This window comes from Mobula hypostoma, chromosome 1 (genome assembly GCF_963921235.1).
Source record: "Mobula hypostoma chromosome 1, sMobHyp1.1, whole genome shotgun sequence".
NCBI classification, from domain to species: Eukaryota; Metazoa; Chordata; class Chondrichthyes; order Myliobatiformes; family Myliobatidae; genus Mobula; species Mobula hypostoma.
In genome coordinates, this window is record NC_086097.1 from 149,615,614 (window position 1) to 149,637,012 (window position 21,399).

General features: G+C 40.2%; 2 protein-coding genes across 3 annotated transcripts in view; one reads left to right on the plus strand and one right to left on the minus strand.

The window, feature by feature from the left end:
• LOC134351536 (src-like-adapter) overlaps positions 1–15,255 on the minus strand; it is a 34,253-nt gene extending 18,998 nt beyond the window's left edge. Inside the window, exons 1-2 of one of the 2 annotated variants that reach the window (XM_063057815.1) lie at positions 15,070–15,255; positions 4,845–4,944 (exon numbers count right to left, since the gene is read on the minus strand). The gene's annotated coding sequence lies outside the window, so the exon portion shown is untranslated. The remainder of the gene's footprint in view (positions 1–4,844; positions 4,945–15,069) is intronic. The other variant, XM_063057824.1, reaches the window with a different exon arrangement.
• The window catches only part of tg (thyroglobulin), a 348,151-nt gene that overhangs the window by 194,868 nt on the left and 131,884 nt on the right, over positions 1–21,399 (plus strand). The gene's annotated exons all lie outside the window — the stretch shown is intronic.

Consider the following 21,399-nt stretch of genomic DNA (forward strand, 5'->3'; position numbering starts at 1 on the left):
GCCCAGTGGCCTTGTTGTTCTGCAATTTTTTGCAAGCTGTCTACACCTCGTTGAAACTAAGAGGCTTACTCATGTCCTCTTCATGGGTCATTGTGGGAGCTGGTTGATGACTTCAATGTCAACAGCGGTGTTATGGTTAAGTAGCTCCTGAAAATGTTCCTTCCATTGAGAATTGATGGCATCATTGTCCTTTAGCAGCTTTTGTCCATCTTTGGAGTGAAGGGGGTATAGGCCACAATGGTTTGGGCCATAAACTTCCTTGGTGGCAATAAAAATAAAAACCCTGATATTACCAGAGTCATCAAGCTGCTGTGCTTCTCGGGTCCTCTCGGTCCACCACTGATTCTTTATTTTCCTTACTCTACGCTGGACTATGGTCATAGCTTTGGAGTGGGCTTCTCTTTTTGCCTTGCAGTTGATGTCCTTCTGCCAGGCACAGAAAGCTTTCCTTTTGTCGTTGATTCAATTTCATTGTCATTTTCATCAAACCAATCTTTGTTTTTCCTGGTCTTGTATTCGATGATGTCTTTACAAATATCAAGGATGGTGGCCCTCAGTGTGGTCTAGTGTACTTTATGATTCTCCGTATACTGCTTTGGGAGTCTTTCAGAAAGGGCAGCCCAGAGATGTTGTACATTCATTGTCTTTTAGGTTCTTGATGTTGAACCTGGGATGGCTCAGCTCCTTTTGTATTCTACTCTTCCAGATGATTTTGGTCATTTGTGAGTGAATGCACCAATGATCTGTCCAGCTATCATCAGCACTGATCATCACTTTTGTGTTCTTTACGTCCCTGCGATTCCTCCTCCAAACAATGACATAATCTATAAGATGTCAAGTCTTTGAACAGAGATGCATCCACGAAGTTTTCAACTTATTTCTCTAGTGGAAAAAGGTATTGCTGATGGTCAGGTCCTGTTCAGTACACTTGGAAAGTAAGAGCACTCCACTGGAGTTGATGTTGCAACGCTTTCCTTCCCAATTGTGCCTTTCCGGGAATCACTGTCCCCACCAACCCGAGCATTGAAGTCTCCAAGAAGAAGACCTTCTCTTCCTTGGAAATATCTGATAGTATGTGGTCTAGGTTGTCGTAGAAGGTCTCCTTAACATCACCTGGTGAGTCTAGGGTTGGAGCGTAGGCGCTCACAGCTGTAGCCATTTGGTTATTAGTGAGCTTAAGTTGCATGGCTTGGGGCATTGATTGATACCAACAGGCAATTCGGTGAGGTGACTGCTGATGCTGTTCATTATAGTGAATCCATCTCCATGGATTCTGGATTCATCTGCTGATTTTCCCCTTCCAGAAAAAGGTGTATCCTCTCTTCCCCTCCTTCATTTGTTCTTCCTCAGCCAATCACATTTCAGGGAGAGTGGCAAGTCAATTTGGAATCTTCTCAGCTCTCTTGAGAAGACGCAGTGCATCTTTCAGGATGATCGTTGGTTTCGCTGTCCGCAAGTGTCCGCACTTTCCAGACTTCAAAATGCATATGCATTTGTTTCAGACCACAGTTTGCTGATCCCACTGGACATGGTAATCCAGTTAGAAGCGAGGAGGCAGGCTAATTTTAGGGCAACTTTTCTAGCCCCTTCCCCATGTGGGGTGAGCAGAGCAGGTCCCGAATAGGCTTCTCAGTCATGGATGTAGCTGCCGAAAAGCTCTATCTGCCTCAGTCCAAGAGCAAGACAATTGTATCTAAAATCCACTGCCTGTGTGTCAGGTTGTGGCTGGGTGCTCCCAGATTTCACTGTCCTGCTCCTGTCACCACTTCCTGATCGCCACAGGACTTTGTCCAAATTGGTTGATCTGATTACCAAACCAGGATAAATGCCTTTGTGTGAGGTCTTTTAATGTGAGGAGGGGAGACTGATGCACAAGCACGCATCACATGGTCCATGACAGACAAAGGGTTAAATCGAATGGCATGGAGACCGAGATGATTGGGGGCCCTCTTCTGCTACAATCTTCTTCAGCCTTCGCAGCCGTTATGGTGGTCCTCATAGTTCTGAGATTCTGAAGACTCCAGTTTACCAAAATCACCCAGTTTATATGGCCATCATAGAACTTACAAAAGCATTTCACTCAGTAAGTCGTCCTGCTCATTGACAGGTACCACCCAAACTCGGATGCTCAGAAAAATATGAGTGCAATGGTCATCAGCAACATTGGCTCTGAAACGGCAACTTTTATGGTTGAGACTGGGGTCAAACAGGGGTGCATCATTGCCCCAATTCTATTTGTCATTTTCATTGCAACCATTCTTCACATCACAAGTCAAGACCACCCACAAGGGGTCCAGATGCTCTATAGGATGGATGGGGGGGGGGCTCTTTAACCTTAATAGGTTCAAGGCAAAGAGCAAGGTGTCAACTATTTCTATCATAGAGTTCCAATATGTGGACGAGAATGCTATCGTAGTTCACTCTGAGGAGGATCTGCAGAGCATAATGGATGCTTTTGCCAGAGTATACAAGCTCCTGGGACTTGATCTAAACATCAAGAAAACCCAAGTCCTGCACCAAACTTCTCCAGATCAAGCTCCTAAACTTCCAGCCATCCAAGTTGACAACATCCATTTGGAGAACGCTGAATATTTCCCATATCTTGGCAGCCTTCTTTCTTCAAGAGCCAATATTGACCTTGAAGTAAATCACAGAATAGGCTGTGTCACTGGATCTTTCGCCAGGCTGAGAACAAGGGGTTTTGAAGATCAGGATATCAAGACCAACACTAAGCTCCTGGTCTATAAATCCATAGTCCTCCCCTCCTTGCTATATGGAGCTTAGAAAAACAGAGAGCTATGGGTAACCCTAGGTAATTTCTATAGTATGGACATGTTTGGCAAAGCTTTGTGGGCTGAAGGGCATGTATTGCGCTGTAGGCTTCCTATTTCTCTAAGTGATGAGACCTCAGTGGTGGCAGGGTATTCATTAGTCTCAGAAGAATCATTTAGTGGAAATTCACCCACAGTGACATATGTTACAATTGTATGTCAAGTAGCAGTTATACTCTATGGCATGCCTTGCTTCTGAAATTCAGCTGTTCTGGTTTCTATGGAAGGAATGTTGTTAAGTGGAGAAAATATATTGCTATGATATGTTTCTGAAAGTCCAAACAATCAAGGATTAATTTCTACCCCATTTAATCTCAAGGCATAAAGGAGTCCAAATGACACATCTTGACTATGGTGACTCTTTAATCTTACATTGCATCTACAGATCACCCTACAGATGATTGGAATTGTTGAAAATTCCTTTCAATGCTGGATGCATTGCAATTGAAAATCTGAGCAATCCTTTATTTTTCTTCATCTCCCTCAAGTAAGAGTGGGTAACTAATCATACGATCCAGAGTAATGGAAACTGATTCTCTATACTTGCCATTTCAAGACCACTGATAATACTGAATACCACTTTTAATATTCTTTGCTTTACCATCTTATGCTTTGCAATCTCTCCACAAGGCTGAGCTCCCTCATTTCTGAGTAACCTCTGCAAAGCACTGTTGTAGTTCCCAGTATGGGCTATCCAGCAAAGTGTCCTTCCCTCTGAAAGGAAACCTACATATTCACCACAAATCATCGTCGCCAATTGTGTAAACACATTGATGTTTTTTCTATAACAAGTCTTTTATGTAGTAGTTATTAAGCAATATTTAAAAAATTCAAATATTGACTTCCTGCAATTTCTACCTGTACCTAGTTCCGATGAGAGGCTATGACCTTAAGTTTTAATTGTTTTTCTTATTTTACAGGCAATGTCTGACTTGTTGGAAATTTCCAGTATAGTCTTTTTTTTAAACTGTGAGTGTATGTTTGTTATTTATCTGAACTGTTCCCATGTCTAAGGATTGACCTTGCTTAAATACTGTGATGCTGGATAATACTTGTTTCTAATCCAAATCCTTCTGATAATCAATGAAATTGCCACCTTGCCATAAGGTATTTTTGTTTATATTTCTATTTTTTGTATATTTACCGGTTTTATATTTTTCCTGACAGTTGTCAACAACTTGTTTCCCCAACTTCTCACTTTTTTCATGAAAAATATTCAGCTCCACTCTGTTCCTTAACTCCAGTAAATAACTCTTCAAGATTAACTTTATTTGTCACATGTACATTGAAACATCGAAATATGCCTCATTGGCATCAATGACTAACACAGTCTGAGGGTGTGCCAAGGGCAGTCTACAAGCGTCACCATGCTTCCTGCTCCTACATAACATGTCAACAGCTTACTCAGCCTAATCTTGCGTTTTTTGAATGTAGGAGGAATCTGGGGCACCTGGAGGTAGCCCATGAGGGCATGGGGAGAACGTACGAATTCTTTACAGGCAGCAGTGGGAATTGAACCTCAAATCCTAATCGCTAGCATTGAAATGTGTTTCACTAACCACTATACTACAGTGTCGCTCTTCAAGAATAACTCTAGAATGTTGTCCAACAGAAATTATCCTTGAACATCACTGCAACGCCACTAATAATTTTGCCTTATCCTCCCCAAATACTCTATATCCAGGTATTTCTTCTTCATCTCCCCCCATCCCTCATCCTCTGCTCCATTTCTCTCCATGCTAATGCCAGGCATTTATTGTATTCATTGTGTTGTAGACCACAATCAACGGTTTAAACATCAAGATAATTTGTAATTGTCCTTTCATCAATGTAATTCATTCATTAATAACAAACATGAGAAAATCTACAGATGCAAAAAATCCAAGCGACACACACAAAGTGCTGGAGGAACTCAGCAGGCCACGATGTTGCCTGGCCTGCTGAGTTCCTCATTCATTAATAATATGCATTTGTGCTAATTGACCATTTGGTTTCTTCTTCTTGTTGTTTTACCTGAACAATTCAGTATTCTTTAAATCTTTTCTTATTTTCAGTGTAGCTTGCCTTTTCTCTCAGGTACTGCAATTCTTCTTTCAGTATTTTTTATTAGTTTCTACATAAAAGAATACAGAGTACAAGAAAGTATATATAAAGGTCGGAAAAAACCAACTACCAATTACATTATATCTATTCATAATAACAATCTCATTACCCTATATTCATGTAGGTTAGTCAAAGTTATACTGAAATATACTAATTTATTACCAAAAAAAACCCTAACCCTTACCAAGACTGAAGTTGTTTATTAAGGACAAAAAAAGGTAAAGTACCTTCTTGTATAATAAAAATTAGTAGTAGCCAACATCTAAATTTCAACAACGAATTGAGGGTTTTGAAAGTTTTGAAAATAATTCAGAAAGGGTCCCCACAATGTTTGAAAGTCTTGATGAGATTCAGAAATTGAGCAATGAATCTTCTGTAAATCTAAACATGACATAACGTCGCATGACCATTGATCATGAGTAGGAAGAGAAACATCTTTCCATTTAAACAAAAGTACCCTAGCTGTAAGAGAGCTAGAGGCCAAAGTATGTAAATCTGATGTCTTCAACTTGATATCTTGTCCAGCAACAACGCCGAATAGGGCAGTCAGAGGATTAAGCTTAAAATTTACTTTGCAATTCTAATACTAATTAGTCTAAATGCTTCCCTATTCCCTGGTTAACCTTCCAAGATGGACTTTGATCCAAGTTCCATTTAAAAGCACCATTCTGTTTATACTTGTAACTCAAATATTAAACTGATCCTAAACCTGGATTTAAATCTCTCAGTTCTATACCTCTCCATCTGACACTCATCGTATAGCATAGAAGGAGACCAGCTGGCCTATCAAGCCTATGACAACTCCTTACAGAGCAAACCGCGATCTGCTGGAGGAAGTCAGGTCAAATGGCATCAGCGGAAGGAAAGTATTTGTCAATATTTCAGGCTGAAACCCTGCATCCAGACTGAGAGTGCAAAGGAGAGGTGGCTAGCAGAGAATGGAGAAGGGAGTGATGAGAAGGAGTCCAGGGCTAGTGGTGGACCAAGGAGGGCTGTAAGATGACAAGCAAGTAGGGGAAGTGAGCGGGGATGGAGTTGTAGGAGTCAGACAGAGGGGGCACAAACAACAGAGGGTGCAAAGTGTGGGGTAGAGGAGTGTGTGAAGATGAGAGGCGGCTGTCAGAGAAAGCTAAGCAGGAAAACCAGAGCTTCTGCAGATACTGGAAGTCCAGAAATCCAGAGCAACACACACAATGTTGGAGGGAGATGAGCAGGAATGCCATGCTGGAATCTAATAAATAATGATGAGGATAGGCTTTTTCCATTGAGAGTGCGGGAGATTCAAACAAGAGGACATGAGTTGAGAGTTAAAGGGAAAAAGTTTAGGGGTAACATGAGGGGGAACTTCTTTACTCAGAGTGGTGGCTGTGTGGAACGAGCTTCCAGCAGAAGTGGTTGAGGCAGGTTCGATGTTGTTGTTTAAAGTTAAACTGGACAGCTATATGGACAGGAAAGGAATGGAGGGTTATGGGCTGAGTGCAGGTCGTTGGGACTAGGTGAGAGTAAGAGTTCGGCACGGACTAGAAGGGCCGAGATGGCCTGTTTCCGTGCTGTAATTGTTATATGGTTAAAAGAGGTGAGAATGAGAACCATTCAGGGAGCAGGAAAGCTAAGTGATAGTTGGAACTAGTTGGGAGGTTGGTAGTACAGTGTGGAGGAGCTTGTGTCTGAAGTTACTTGAGGGATTGGGGAAAGGAGGTTTGGGAGGTTTGAAAGGGGAACAAAACATAGGTATACTGGAAAACAGAAGGAAGGGAGATGTCAAAAAAAAAGAAAAAGTTGGAGGGAGTTGCATGAAATTGGGAAACTCAATATTCATGTCAAGGGGTTGTAGGCTACCCAGATGGAATACAAGGTGTTGCTCTTCCAGTTTGCATTGGGCTTCATCCTGGCAGCAGATAAGGCTAAGAATATACAGATCAGTGTGAGGATGTGGGAGAGGTATTGAACTGATCTTACGGAGCAATGCGGTCAGTCCTGTTCCTTCCCACCCTGGTCTGTTCCTGCACTTGCCTGTCCTGCTACATTTTGGAAAGCCTAGTTGACTCTGTTCCAACCATTTTAGCTTGAAATTCTAGACTATCCCCACTTTTTGTGTAAAATTGATTTGTCTCTTAATTCACCTAAATGATTTGCCCTTTAAACCTGCACCATTTGCTAATAGAAACTCCCTCAGCTAATGGCCAACAGATTCACTTTCCAGGACTCTTCACAACTTGTGTTCTCAGTATTTTTTTATGTGCACAGTTTATATATTTTTGCACATTGGTTGTTTGTCAGTCTTTGCTTATGTATAAGTTTTCAAGTATTATTTTTTTCTGTAAATGCATGCAAGAAAATGAATCTCAAAGTAGTATAGGCATCATATACTTGGTATCAAATTTTACTTCAAACTTCGAACTTTAAATATATCTAAATCCTTCACAATCTTGTACAATTCTGTCACTTCTAATCACCCATACTTTCTTCCTTTTCTGTATTCACATGTGCAAGGTACTAGAGCAATCTTACATGACTACATTTTCGTCAAGATTTTACATCCTAATTGTTGATTTGAGGAAGGAATGATGTTAGTGAAAAGTGGGGAGGTGGCTGGGAAGTGCCAGATGGCAATTCTCAGAAGTTTGCTTTTCCCACTCAGAAAGTACTTCTTAGTCTGTTTTGTACCCAAAGAAAAATGGGAAACAATTTCAAGTTTTTGACTAAAATGCTGTTTGCCACCAGTGTGGTTTGTTAGGGAAATCGCACAATTTTCTTTGGCAGAACCTACGGTTAAAAATTCATTTGAGGACCCATGCAGTCAGCAGAGTCTCATTTATATGTTTTCAGCAAAACGCTTCTACCTTCCAGTAGAGAATGTAGATGCAAAATTTCGAAGAGTCCCACCCAACATGTGCTTGGTGATACATTATTCACAACATAAAGTCTGTGCTTTTCTCAAGGATGTAAATTAAGCTCAAACGGAGATGGAAAATCTATGATATCTGTGGGTGTGGGAGCCAACTACTAGTGTGATTACACTTCTGAAAGACAAAAAAAGTGGCACATAATGTTTTGCTCTGAGGTGGTTCTGCTTCAATGTTCTCTATCTGAGAAGCTCCCCTGTGTAATACCGAGGGGGTTACTTTCCGTAACCTCCCATATGGGATTTAGTGTTTCATCCACCTGACTTTCCTCTGTGACACTGTGAATAGGCCTCCCATTTCCCCTGGGTAATACAATTTCTAACTCCGACCTTTTGCATTTGTTCCAGTTGTCGTCACTTTAGATGTTAATTCAGCTCTTATTCAACAGCAATATATTCTGATGTCTCAAGAAGCACCCAGCGTTTAACCTTGCCTCTGTTAAATTTGAATGCTTCTATCTTGTGAGCAGTTAGAAGGGTCAGTTAGTGTGTTGAATGGGGGTAGTGCCTGTGGTTGTGATTGACTATTGGCTGTTCACAGTCAGACCAGGGCCCTGGATGTGGATGGTCATAGCAAAAAGGACACATTACAATGTTAGGAGGGTTCTGGAGTCACATGGAAACAGGCCGCTTGGCCAACATCATCCATGCTGACCAGAGGGCAGCCACACATAATTAATTCCATCTCCCATCACTTGGCCAATAGCCTTCAGTGTACAGGAGGCTCGAGTGTTCATCTATACAATTCTTAAATGTTGTCGGTGACTCCGATTCCACCAAACTCTTTAGCTGTACATTGCAGGTATTCACCACATTCTGGGGGAGAAAAGATTGCACTCAGACCTCTGAATCTCCTACCCTTTATCCTAAATTTGTGTCCTTCCTGGAATACCTGCCTCCAATCTGGTTTGCTGCAGTCCACCCTATCTATACCCTTGATATTTTTATTCCTCCCCTTTTCCCCCTTGCATCAGGCACTCTATCTGACAGCAGCTGATGTGAGGAAGACCCTAGCCTGAGTCAACCCATGTGAGGCTGTGGTGCCTGATAACGTACCTGTTGGGTGCAGATGAACTCTGCAACCTGGTTAACAGAGGCTCAAACAGACATCATCAATATCTTTCTGGAACAGCCCACTGTGCCTTCAGGCTTCAAGGGTGGCCACCATCATCTGGCCATCCTCACTGGCACATCGTTCCATGCATCAAACTAGCGTAAAAGACATTTAGCCTATCAGGAAGCGAAGTGCCACTGTCATTTGATACCCTCACAAATCAAGAACTCAAGAACCTAACAATCTTTGCTTTAAATATACCCATTGCATTGGCTTCCACAGCCGTGGGTGGCAATGAATTCCGCAGATTCACCACAATCTGGCTGAAGAAATTTCTCCTCATCTCTGTTCTAGTGCACATCCCTCTATTCTGAGGCTGTGCGCTATGATCCTACACTCCCCCACTAGAAGAAATATCCTCTCCACATCCACTCTATTAATATTTCATAGGTTTCAATGAAATCCCCCCTCATTCTGCTGAACTGCAGCAAGATCGGCCCAGGGCCAGCAAGTGGTCCTCATACATTAAACCTTTCATTCCTGGAATCCTCCTTATGAATGTCCTCTGGCCCCTCTCCTATGCCAACACATCTTTTGGATAAAATCTCAAAACTGCTCACAATATTCCAAGTGTGGTCTGACCAAAGGAATGCTAACTTCTGATAATTCACTGGCACGGAACCTGATTCAGTGTTGACAAACCAATGTTGCCCATTCCTAATTGCCCTAAGAAAATGATGGCAAACTTGAAATAATAAACCTCTATTTATTTATTTGTATTTAAAGGCACAGCATGGTAACAGGCCTCTCCAATCAAACATGCCCATTGACCAATTAGACCAATGTGACCAGTTAATATACACGTGTCTTTGGAATGTACAAAGAAACGAAAACACTCCGGGAGAACGTATAAGCTGCTTATAAATAGTAGCGGTAGTCAACCAGGGTTGCTGATGTTGTATTACTAATACTACTGTGCCAGCCCAATCTATAATACCTTTAACGTAGTGCTTTAAGTAGTGAGCTCTAGAACAAACAACACTCCAATGAAGGGGCAATAATATATTTACAAGTTTAGGTGTTGATTATGTTGGAGCTGGTACTCCAACATGATCAGACCCACGGTAGCAGATTTTCTGGTTTTGAGTGCAGGGCACAGACAAAATATATTGTAATAGGTCAATGGTGCAGGACTTCTCGGGGCTTTTGATGGTTGTTTTAAGACCAAACAAGTTTTGAATTTTGGAGTGGAAAATTGTGGAATTTTTAATGAATAAATAAATGGAAACAATTCGCACTGGTAGACGAGCTAATGTGCAAAGAACAAGATTAATCTTTACCAGAAATGAGGTCAGGTGAAATTCAGTTAGCAGCAAATTCCTATGAATTTCCCAAAACTCACTATTTGTTTCATCAACAGCTTTCAAAACAGAACTGAACATATACAGTAATTGAAAGGGGAAAAACATCGGAGTTCTAGTGTGAGGGGGAAAAAAGAACAGAAGAAAGGATTGATTTCAATAGTTCTTTGAGAACTAGGCACAAGCACAATTGTCAAGGACCTCATGGTGCTGTCGAATTGTATTGGAATAACTCATTTATAAAGAGCTTAGTGAGAATTTCATCTTTACAAGAGGTTTTAGTGCAATACTGTTTGGAAAAAGGAAGGACTAATGATAAGATATATTTTATGAGACAATTAACACTGACACTGGCCTGTTTCTTGTCACATTTGGAAACAATATATTGACACTGGTTACGCTCTTCACCGGCAGATGTCATGAAATTTATTAACTTTACAGCAGCAGTACAGTGAAATGCACGATAAATAAATCCAGCGAAAAAAGATGGTTATTGTCTATTAAATAGATTAAGTTAAAATAAGTAGCGCAAAAAAACAGAAATAAAAAACGTAGTGTTCACAGATTCGATGACCATTTTGAAATTAGATGGCAGAAGGGGAAAAAGCTGTTTCTGAATCACTAAGTGTGTGTCTTCAGGCTTCTGTCCCTCCTTCCCGATGATAACAATGTGAAGAGGGCACATCCTGGGGTCCTTACTGATGGACGCCAGCTTCCTGAGGCACTGCTCCTTGAAGGTGCTGATGCTGTAGGAAGACAGCGACCATCCTCATCAACTTTCCTCATTAACTCTAAGCATACAAGATTATCAGTAACAGATCTCTTGGTGAAGATAGACTGTGCTAAAATGCAAATAGGTTGAGGATTTTTTTGTCTAATTTGGAAGGATGTGATTGCAAATCTTCTCTGATATCCAGCCCTCGAGTGTTTTTTTTTCTAATCTGATGTGAGTGGGGCACTGCATTAGGGCTGAATGGGGAACTAAAACTGCAGTACCATCTACCTATTGAAGATCCCTCAGCTGGTAACGGTGTGTGAAGGACATTGAAATGTATATCTAAATGTAACAAAGGTATTTGATAAAGTGTCTCATAAATAAAGAAATGGAAGGACAAATAATTGAGATCAAAATGGATATGTAGGTGGGGAATCGTGATCCAGCTAATGAGTTACAAACATTTGGGAAAATGTCTATTAACTTATTTAGTGATACAGGGTGGAATAGGCCCTTCCAGCCCTTTGACTCATGCCACCCCAGCAACCCCCAATTTAACTCGAGCCTAATCATGGGAGAACTTACAATGGCCAATTAACTTATTAACTGGTATGTTTTTGGACTGAGGGAGGAAACCAGAGCACCCAGAGGAAACCCATGCCGTTCATGGGGAGAATGTACAAACTCCTTACAGATGATGTTGGAATTGAACTCTGAACTCCGACGCCTCGAGCTGTAAAAGTGTCATGCTAACTGTTACACTACCACGGCACCCACTTAGGTGGTAACATTTTTCAAAGAAAGCTTTTTGTGTTTTTTGTGAAAAAAAATGTATATCATTTGTAAAGTACGTAATCCTTGATGCTCAAGAGGCTGCAGATACTAAAACAAACTGCTCTATCTCTCTCCCCCAAGACAGAACAGAGATAGAATTCCCTTGGTCTTCACCTTTCACCCCGCCCCCCGCCTCCACATCCTGCATACGATCCTTCACCATTTCCTTCAGGTGGAAAGGAATTCCACCGTCCCTACCTTTACCGATTTACACAGGGATCACGCTCTCCATTTCTCCCTGGTCCACTCATGCTCCCCATCAACTCTTCCCCTTCTCCATCACCTTCCCCTGCAGACACAGGAAGTGCGACAATTGTCCCTACAACTCTTCCCTCATCACCATTCAGGGATGTACACAGTCCTACTGGTGAGACAGAGTTCACGTGCATCTCCTTCAACCTTGTCTATTGCATTCAGTGCTTTTGATGTGACCTCCCCTCAGTCAGCGGGACCAAGCATAGACTAAGTGACCATTTTGTGGAGCACTTGCCCAAAAAGACAATTTTGACCATCTGGTGCAAGTTATTCCTGGCGCACCTGGCTGTCCTTGACCTTCTCACTGCCCTGGTGAGGCCAAACGGATACTAGCAGAACAGCATATCAGATTTCACTTGTGTACTTAACAATTTTCAGACTTTGTCTCTATCTTCCCCATCTCCTCCATCTATTTTTTCCTTATTTATTCCTACTTTTCACTCATCAGCATCTGCTTCAGCTCCTCCTCACTTATTAACCTTAGTCGTGATGCCGAGTCATCACCTAAAAAGTCCACCACCCCTTTGCCTCAACAGATGATGCTTGATGCTCCGAGTTCTTCCTGCAGTTTGTCGATCCAGAGCTGGATTTTGTCATATTAATGCTACTCCGGCGACGCCAGTCAAAATTCATAATATGTTCCCTGATAGCACAATGGGAGAACTTTGTACCACATCAGCTATAGCAGTTCAACAAGAAGTTCAACCACCAATCGAGAACAGTTGGGGATGGTCAATAAATTCCAGCCTTGTGAATAAAGTTCAGAGATGAACATAAATTCAGATGCCTGCTGAAATCATGAAGATGTCTTTGGTAAAGAGATTCGTTCCTTTTTTAAGGAGGGAACTATTAAAAGTCGTAATGAATTTAGCTGAACCTTTCCTTTTAAATAAGTTTCACTGCAGATTAAGTTTGAAATATTATTTGAAACCATCAGAATCAGGTTTAATATCATTGACAATGTAGTGAAATTTGTTGTTTTGCAGAACAGAGTATGAAGAGAGTATGCCCTGGCATGCTCTTATAGTTTAAAATAAATTTTGTCGTGTCTGCTAATACTAGCATCAGGAGAGCGGTAAAGAAATAAACTCAGATAAAAAGTTATATTTTAACTGTATTTTCAATCAAAATTCTATTACTTGCTACCAGTTTTTGGAAGGATTGGTAACAGACTCACTATTTAGTAAAATGCAGAATCTTATTCAGATGCTTAGATATATTGGTTATGAGTGCTACAAGGAAATGTCAGTTTTTGTAGTGCACTTCAGCGGACAAGCAAAATGTTGGAGATCGGAAATAAAAATAGAATATTCTGAATATTTAACAGTTCAGTCAGTATCTGTGGAGGGTCAAAAGAAGTCAATGCTCCTGGTCAGTTGGAGATTGGAAAACGTTTTTATAATCTATTAAAGTAGCCCTAAAGTAAAAGTTCAGAAGTTATTTTGAAAACTGCTCCAGCACTGTCAGAATGAACTAAAGCCAAAAACTATGCGCGCTATAAAAACAATTGAAGCCAACAATTATGTATTGGCCAATGCACTAATAATGCCATACAGACCACCTTGTTGACTCTGTAAAAACTACAAGACCATTTTAAATCTCATTACCATCGTACAGTAATCCATGGGACATCACTGGAACATTATGTGGCATATTTGGATACAAAAACACATCAACAGGCTCTTTGGAAAAATGACCAAAAGCATGGCTAATGAAGTAGGGATTAAGTATTGTCTTAAAGGACAAAAGAGAAGATTAAAGGTGGAAATATTCACTGGGGGGAATTTGAAAGCTTAAAGGTTTGTAGGTGAAATTTGGGCCACCAGTAGTAAAAAGATTAAAACTGGCAATGCTCAAGAAATTTAGGAGCAGAATTATCTCAGATGGCTGGAAGGGGTTTAAAGAGAGGAGAGGTCTTGAAAGCATTCTAAAACAAAGTTGAGAATTTACGAATTGAATAATTTGGAACACACAATTAATAGGGATTGATTTTTTTATGAAATAGGAATCATAAGTTCTTAATCCAAATGGGATTTTTGTTTGACGGGATTCCTATTCATTTTTTTTATTGGAACGTAAATGTTTCAGACCTCAGAATCCTCAGCTAAGAGCATCAAGATTGTGCCAAGAGGCAGATGCTGGGACAGATGGTTTCTTGCCTTGCAGCAGACCACCAGCTCGAACCCTGCACATTTAACCAAAGAAAGACTTCATCTTTTTATTACTCTGTATGACACAAATGGAAAATAATACTTCATATTTCAGATTGCAATTGTTGGTGTAAAAGTGTATGTAGCTGGTAGTCATGTAACTGCACATAGCGGCATCTTTTGGATAAAAGCAGGAAACAATAACAAAAGTTTGGATTGAGCGTCTCATGACATTAAATGGAAAGATTGTCAATAAAACAAGCTACAGGACGAGCTGTCAGGACACACTGTTTGATAAAAGCATCCAATTTTAAGGACCATCTTAAAAGATAGTGAGGTAGAGATGTTTAGGGAGGTAATGTGAGAGCCTGAGCTTGAGATTTGAAATTGCTCACAAGTTTGGGAGTGGAGGGAAGCAGACAAACTATGGTCTGTAGGCTGCAGGTTGTAGAAGAGTCTGGGAGAGGTGAGACTTCGGAGGGATTTGAAAATACATCCAAACCAAATATCTGTTTTTAAAAAAAAAATCTCTCCTGGTTTATAGGTGAAAATACAACTGATATTTTTTGCGAGTAGTTTTTAAATGTTTTAATATATTCTCTAAGCAACAAAAAAAATTACTTCAAGCAACACACATCAAAGTTGCTGGTGAACGCAGCAGGCCAGGCAGCATCTATAGGAAGAGGTACAGTCGACATTTCGGGCCGAGACCCTTCGTCAGGGGTCTTGGCCCAAAACGTCGACAGTACCTCTTCCTATAGATGCTGCCTGGCCTGCTGCGTTCACCAGCAACTTTGATGTGTGTTGCTTGAATTTCCAGCATCTGCAGATTTCCAAATGTTTGCAAAAAAAATTACTTACTTTCTAAGTAGTTCACCTTCTTGTGTCATTACAGGTGTTTTGCTTTCTTCATGAGAGAGATTTTATCCTGGTGGCTTTAGTTTTGTAGCCAAATTTCCCAAAGTAAAATTAAACTCCAGACGAGATACTTGATGTTGTGAGCTTTCTTTGACAGACGAAATTTGTAACAACAGTCAGTGCAAGCTGTTGCACAGCAGCTCTTACTATTTGAAGTTGTGCTGTCAGATTGGTTGGTGGTTATTTTGTTTTCCACGTGTTTCCTGTTGCAGATAGCAGAAGCTCTTAGTCGGTTCCTTTTCCTTTTTTTTTCAGCTTGAGGACTTTCTGAATTTAGGTTCTTTACTAAATAGCATACTTCTATGTATTTAATTTAATTAGCGATTATTTTGGTGTTTTTTTTTCATTAGTGCACGTGTTGATGACTGAGTTTCTCCATGTCTTTGCACTGGTCAATATCTGCAGGTGATTCTTTATGCTTCTTTGTGCCAGTGTAACCAATTAAAAATACTTTTTTTCATTCAATTTTGTTTTGCTGTTCGCAATCTACACAGGGTTACTGCTGCTTGTTTCAAGTAACAGAAATCATGAACGGTATCTGATTTGCCAAAGAAAGATCCCTATAGTAAGGGTTCCTGACCCAATATGTTAACTGGGTTCTCTTTCCACAAATGAAATCGAACTGAGTTCTTTCAGCATTTATGGGGTTTCACTTTACCAAAGTATTCAGATATAGTTTTCAGCTCTATTTCCTTAGAACAATTAACATATTCAAAGATTGCCACAGGAAACTGATGGACCCTTCAACCAACCAAAAGTAGGAACATGTGCAGATGTTACTCCAAAAATAAGACTATTATAGCAATTAAGGCCTTTATGAGGTATTTGTGGTGAGAAATACTTTGGATTCTTCTTCCACCTCTGTCTGTAGGTAGGCATCAGCTAAATGCATTTTGTTGAAGTATTTTCCTCCAGAAATATTTGCGAAGATGTCCTCTATCCTGGGCAGAGGATATTGATCTACCTTCAGAAGTGGGGTTGATGGTAACCTTAAAATCACAGATCCTGGTAGACCCATTCTTCTTGGCCATACACAGATCCTGACAGACCCACTCTTCTTGGCTACTGGAACCACTGGCATTGCCCATTGAGTAGAGTTCAAAAGTCTTGGAAAGAATTTCTTCAGCATCCATGCAATCTAGCTCACTAGCTACTTTATCAAGGATGGTATAAGGAACTGGATAGGTTTTTCAATACTTGGGTGTGGCATTTTAATTTAAGACAATTTACCCTTGATATGTTTGAATTTTCCCAATGCTATCCCTGAATACTACTGTGGTTTCATCCAGTACCTTTTTAATTCACTTTCAGTTGATTCTATTGTAAGGGATGTGGCATGTAAATAGTGGCTGGGTCACAAACCAAGTTGTAGTTGTCTCAGCCACCCATGTCCCCACAATGCTAGCTCTCCTGTTTTTATCAAAGTGGCTTATTGGCTGTTGTATTTCACTGTTATGAATGTCATTTCCACAGGAGTTATCTTTTCTCCTGTGTAAGTTCTTAGCTGGATATCTTCAAACTTTAGTTCAGTATCTTTGATATGATATTCAAACTCATTTTGTGGAATGATCAATATGGCTGAGCCAGTGTCCAATTTTATTTTCATTAATTTGCCTTTCACCTCTGCTGTAAGCCATATTGTTTGTGTATTGTGAGTTTTCACATTGTAAATCATAAGGCTACTCAGTCCTGTACCACTCTCGTCATTATCAGATTATTTACCAACAGTATAGAGATTGGTGCTGTGTTTGAAACTGCAATTTGACTTTTTAGATTATTCACTTCCCTATATGGTGCATTTATTTTTTGTCTGTCTGATATGCTTTTTGTATCTATCCTATTTTGTTGCATTTTCTGCAAGTTATGCCTTTAAATCTGAATTGGTCTGGTGTATGTGAGCCCCTGCCCCAACAATAACACAATTTGTTCAGCCAGGCAGGTTTCTGTTTAGACGTTGCAATTTTTATCATGCTCAGTTTCATTCCTGACTGCAACTCAATTGCATCTCTGTCTACTCTTTCCATTGACACAGCTATTTCAACTGCTTTTTTAAATGTAAACTGTGCTTCAGTTAGGAGCTATTTTTGACTGTGTTCTTGTAAGATTCTGCAAACTGAACAATCTCTCAGTCCTTCTTCCTTTTGATTCTGATTGTGAAATCTTAAGTGTTCTGCAATAAACAAACATTTAGGTTCTAAATGTTCCTTCATTTCTTTCATGATATCAGCAAAGCCCATTTCAACTGGTTTGGTTGGAACCGTTTTCTTCTAAGTAAATTATAAGCTCTTTCACCTAATGCATGAAGCACAAGTGGCATTTGCTTCTCATTGGCTATTTCATTAGCTTCAACATACTGCTCCATTTGTTTCATATGCAGTAGCCAGTTATCTTTTGAGTAATTGAATGCATCTATCTTTCCAGTGTAACTAGCCATTTCTGTTGTCTTAAAAAGTTTATTATTATTGTCACTTAGTACTCATTGTTATGAACCTGTGAATCTGTCCATGTTCTGCATTTTTTTAAAAAACTTGACTGTCTCTGTTCCTTCCCAAGAAGCACATGCTGTGCTGTTTTTTGTAACTCAAGTGTATCGCTGTGCTTCAACAAGTAGTTAGTCGTCTCAGGTTAGTTTTAAAACTACTACATCACCAGTGTTGTATTTTGTAAATCCAAAACATAAAACCAATTGCAAGCAAACACGTGGAGCCAGGAATGCACGTCTTAGTTTTGATTTTATCTTATTCTTTTTACACTACAAATATGATGTGATGTATGCCATTCACATACTTATACATATAACCCATAATGAATTATTTAAACAACATAGAATGCTTAATCAAACAATATATCTACAATATTAGTCAAATATTAAATACACAACAATGTATGAACAAACATAGAACAATGTATTTCTTTGTATCTCAGTACATGTGACAATAATAAATCATGCCTGTGGTGCCAGAAATTTCATCTCATCTGCCTCTCTCAGTAGCCCTGTAACTTGAGGAATCTCTATTTGGCCCTGGAGCCTTATCAATCTTAATATTCTTTCAGAGACCCAACATTACCTCCTACTTTACAACATCTTGAAATACTCTAGCATATTAGAATGCTCCACAGTTCTCTCCTTATCATCTGTGTTCTTCTCCTTGGTAAATACTGAGGCAGAATGCTACATTCTTCACCTCCAAGCACATGCTCCCCCCTTTATATTTGACTTGCCCCACATGGTCCTGAGTTATCGTCTTGCTTAGATGAATGTATAGATTCTCTTTTAATCCAACTTGCCAAGGACTTTTCATGCACTCCCCCTGGCTTTGCTGATTTCATTAAGTTTTTTTCCTGATTTCTCTATAGCCCTCTAGTGCTCTGCTTGATTTTAACTTCATAAACTTTCTCTCTCTTCTTGACTAAATTCACCACATTCTCAACGTCCAAAGTTCCATTACCTTATCATCCTCATACTTCCTTCGTGGGAGAAACCAGACAGTAGTAACTGATGACTGCCCCTCTGATGGAAAGTCTGTGCCTAGTTACGTGCCACAGGGATCAGTGGTGGTTTCCTTATTTTTTGTCATCTATATCAATGATCTGGATGATAATATGGCAAAGTGCATCAGCAAATTTGCGGCTGACCCCAAGTTTGGGTGTGTAGTGTTTTATGTTTTGTAATTTCAAAATACTAAAGTAATTCAAAAGTAAACACTGGAGTCCAGGAACGTAGGTCTGACTTCGTCTTTACTTTAAGTGAAGTGCACACGCATCACGTGGTCGCATGATGACGTATGCAATTTACGTACTTTTACATATAACCCGTAACTAATTATTTAAACAACCAATACTGCTTAATCAAACAAGATTACTCAAATATTATTGAAATATTAAATACACAACACTCCTCCCTTCTTTGTTATAAACTCCAAATCCACTCTATCGAAGCATTTCAACATTCAGTAGGTTTCAATGAGGTCACCCCTCATTCTTTGAAATTCCAGTGAGCAGATGCCTTTTGCCATCAAAAGCTCTTCATGCGACAAACCTTTCAATCTTTGAATCATTTCGTGAACCTCCTTTGAACTCTCTCATCTTTAATAATAAACTCCGATGTCTTTCAAACCACCGAAGCCAGGCTAACTGGGTTATAATCTCATTTCTTAAAGAGTGGAATGACATTTGCAATTTTCCAGTCCTCCGGTACCATTCCAGAATCTAGTGATTCTTGAAAAATCTTTACTAACGCCTCCACAATTTCTTCAGCTACCTTGTTCGAACCTGTGGTGTAATTTGTCTGGGCCAGATGACTTATCTACCTTCAGACTTTTCAGATTCCCAACCACCTTCTCATTAATATTAGCAACAACACTCATATCTGCCTCCTGACACACTTGCAATCCTGGCATATTGCTAGTGTCACCCACTGTGAAGACTGACACAAAATACTTAGGAAGTTCATCCGCTATTTCCTTGTCCCTTCATTACTACCTCTCCAGTGTAATTTTCAGTAGGTCTGATATCCACTCTCACCTTCCTAAAACAGTATATCTGAAAAACTTTTGATACCCTCTTTTATAGTTTTGGCCAGCTTACCTTTGTATTTCATCTTTTCTCTCTTTATTGCTATTTAGGTTACCTACTGTTGGTTTTTAAAAGCTTCTGAATCCTTTAACTTCCAACTAATTTTTGCTGTATTATATACCCTCTCTTTTACTTTTATGCTGTCATCCTCCCCTTAGAATGCTGCTTCATCTTTTGGATATATCTATTGTGTCTTCCAAATTGCTTCCAGAAACTTCAACCATTGCTCTTCTGCTGTCATCCCTGATAGTGTGCCCTTCCAATCCACTTTGGCCAGCTCCTCTCTCATACCTCTGTAATTCTCTTTCTTCTACTGAAATACTGAGAGAATTCTGGGTGAATTCTAACATATTATGGTTTCTTTAAATCAAATCTGGGTCATTACATAACACTCAATCCAGAATTGCAGTTCCCCAAGTGGGCTCAATCACAAGCAGCTCTAAAAAGTCATCTACAAATTCCCCCTCTTGGGATCCAGCACCAACCTAATTTTCCCAGTCTACCTGCATTTTGAAATCCCCCATGACAATTGCAACATTGCCCAAGCCTTTTCTATCTCCAATTATAATGTGTAACCCACATCCTGGCTACTGTTCGGAGGCCTGTATAGAATTCCCATCAGGGTCTTTTTCCCCTTGCAGTTTATTAACTCGACCCACAAGGATTCTACATCTTTCAATCTTACCTCCTTTCAAGGACTTAATTTCATTTTTTTTACCAACAGAGCCACCTCATCCCCCTCTGCCTACCTGCCTGAACTTTCGATCTAATGTATATCCTTTAAGTTCCCAACTATGATCTTCTTTCAGCCACAACTTAATGATGCCCACAGTATTGTACCTGCCAACCTCTAACTGCACTACTAGATCATTTACATTATTCTGTATACTGCGTGCATTCAAATATTACACCTTTAGTCCTGTATTCACTACTTCTTCTTGATTTTGGCCCCATGTTACACCTTATCTCATCACACTGACTGAAATTTTGCCCCATAATCTGCCTGTCCTTCTTCAGTCTCACAACACACTGCATTTAGTTGTATACCAACTACCCCATCTTCAGCACTATTGCTCTGGTTACCATCCCCCTGCCAAATTGGTTTAAACCCTCTTCAACAGATCTAACAAACCTGTCTGCAAAGATATTGGCCCCCTCGGGTTCAAGTGTAACGCATCCTTTTTGTACAGGCCATAAGTTCCCCAGAAGAGATCCCAATGATCCAGAAATCTGAAACCCTGCCTCTTGTACCAATTCCACAGCCATACATTCATTTGCCAAATCATCCTATTCTTACCCTCACTAGAGTGTGGCCCAGGCAGTAATCCGGCCTTTCACACCCTGGAGGTCCTGCTTTTCAGTTTTTACCTAACTCCTTATATTTTCTCTCTTCAGGACTTCCTCCCTTTTCTTACCAACGTCATTGGTACCAATATGTACCACGACTGCCAGCTCTTCACCCTCCCCCTTCAGAATGCTACAAACCAGATCTGAGGCATCCCTGATCCTAGCACCTGGGAGGAATCAGATCATCCAGGTATACTTTCATGCCCACGGAATCTGCTATCTGCTATGCTAATTATGGAAACCCCTATCACTACCACCGTCCTCTTCTCCCCCTTCCCACTGAGCCACAGAGACAGAATCAGTGCCAGAGATCAGGTTGCTGTGGTTTCCCCCTCGTAGGTTGCCTCCCCC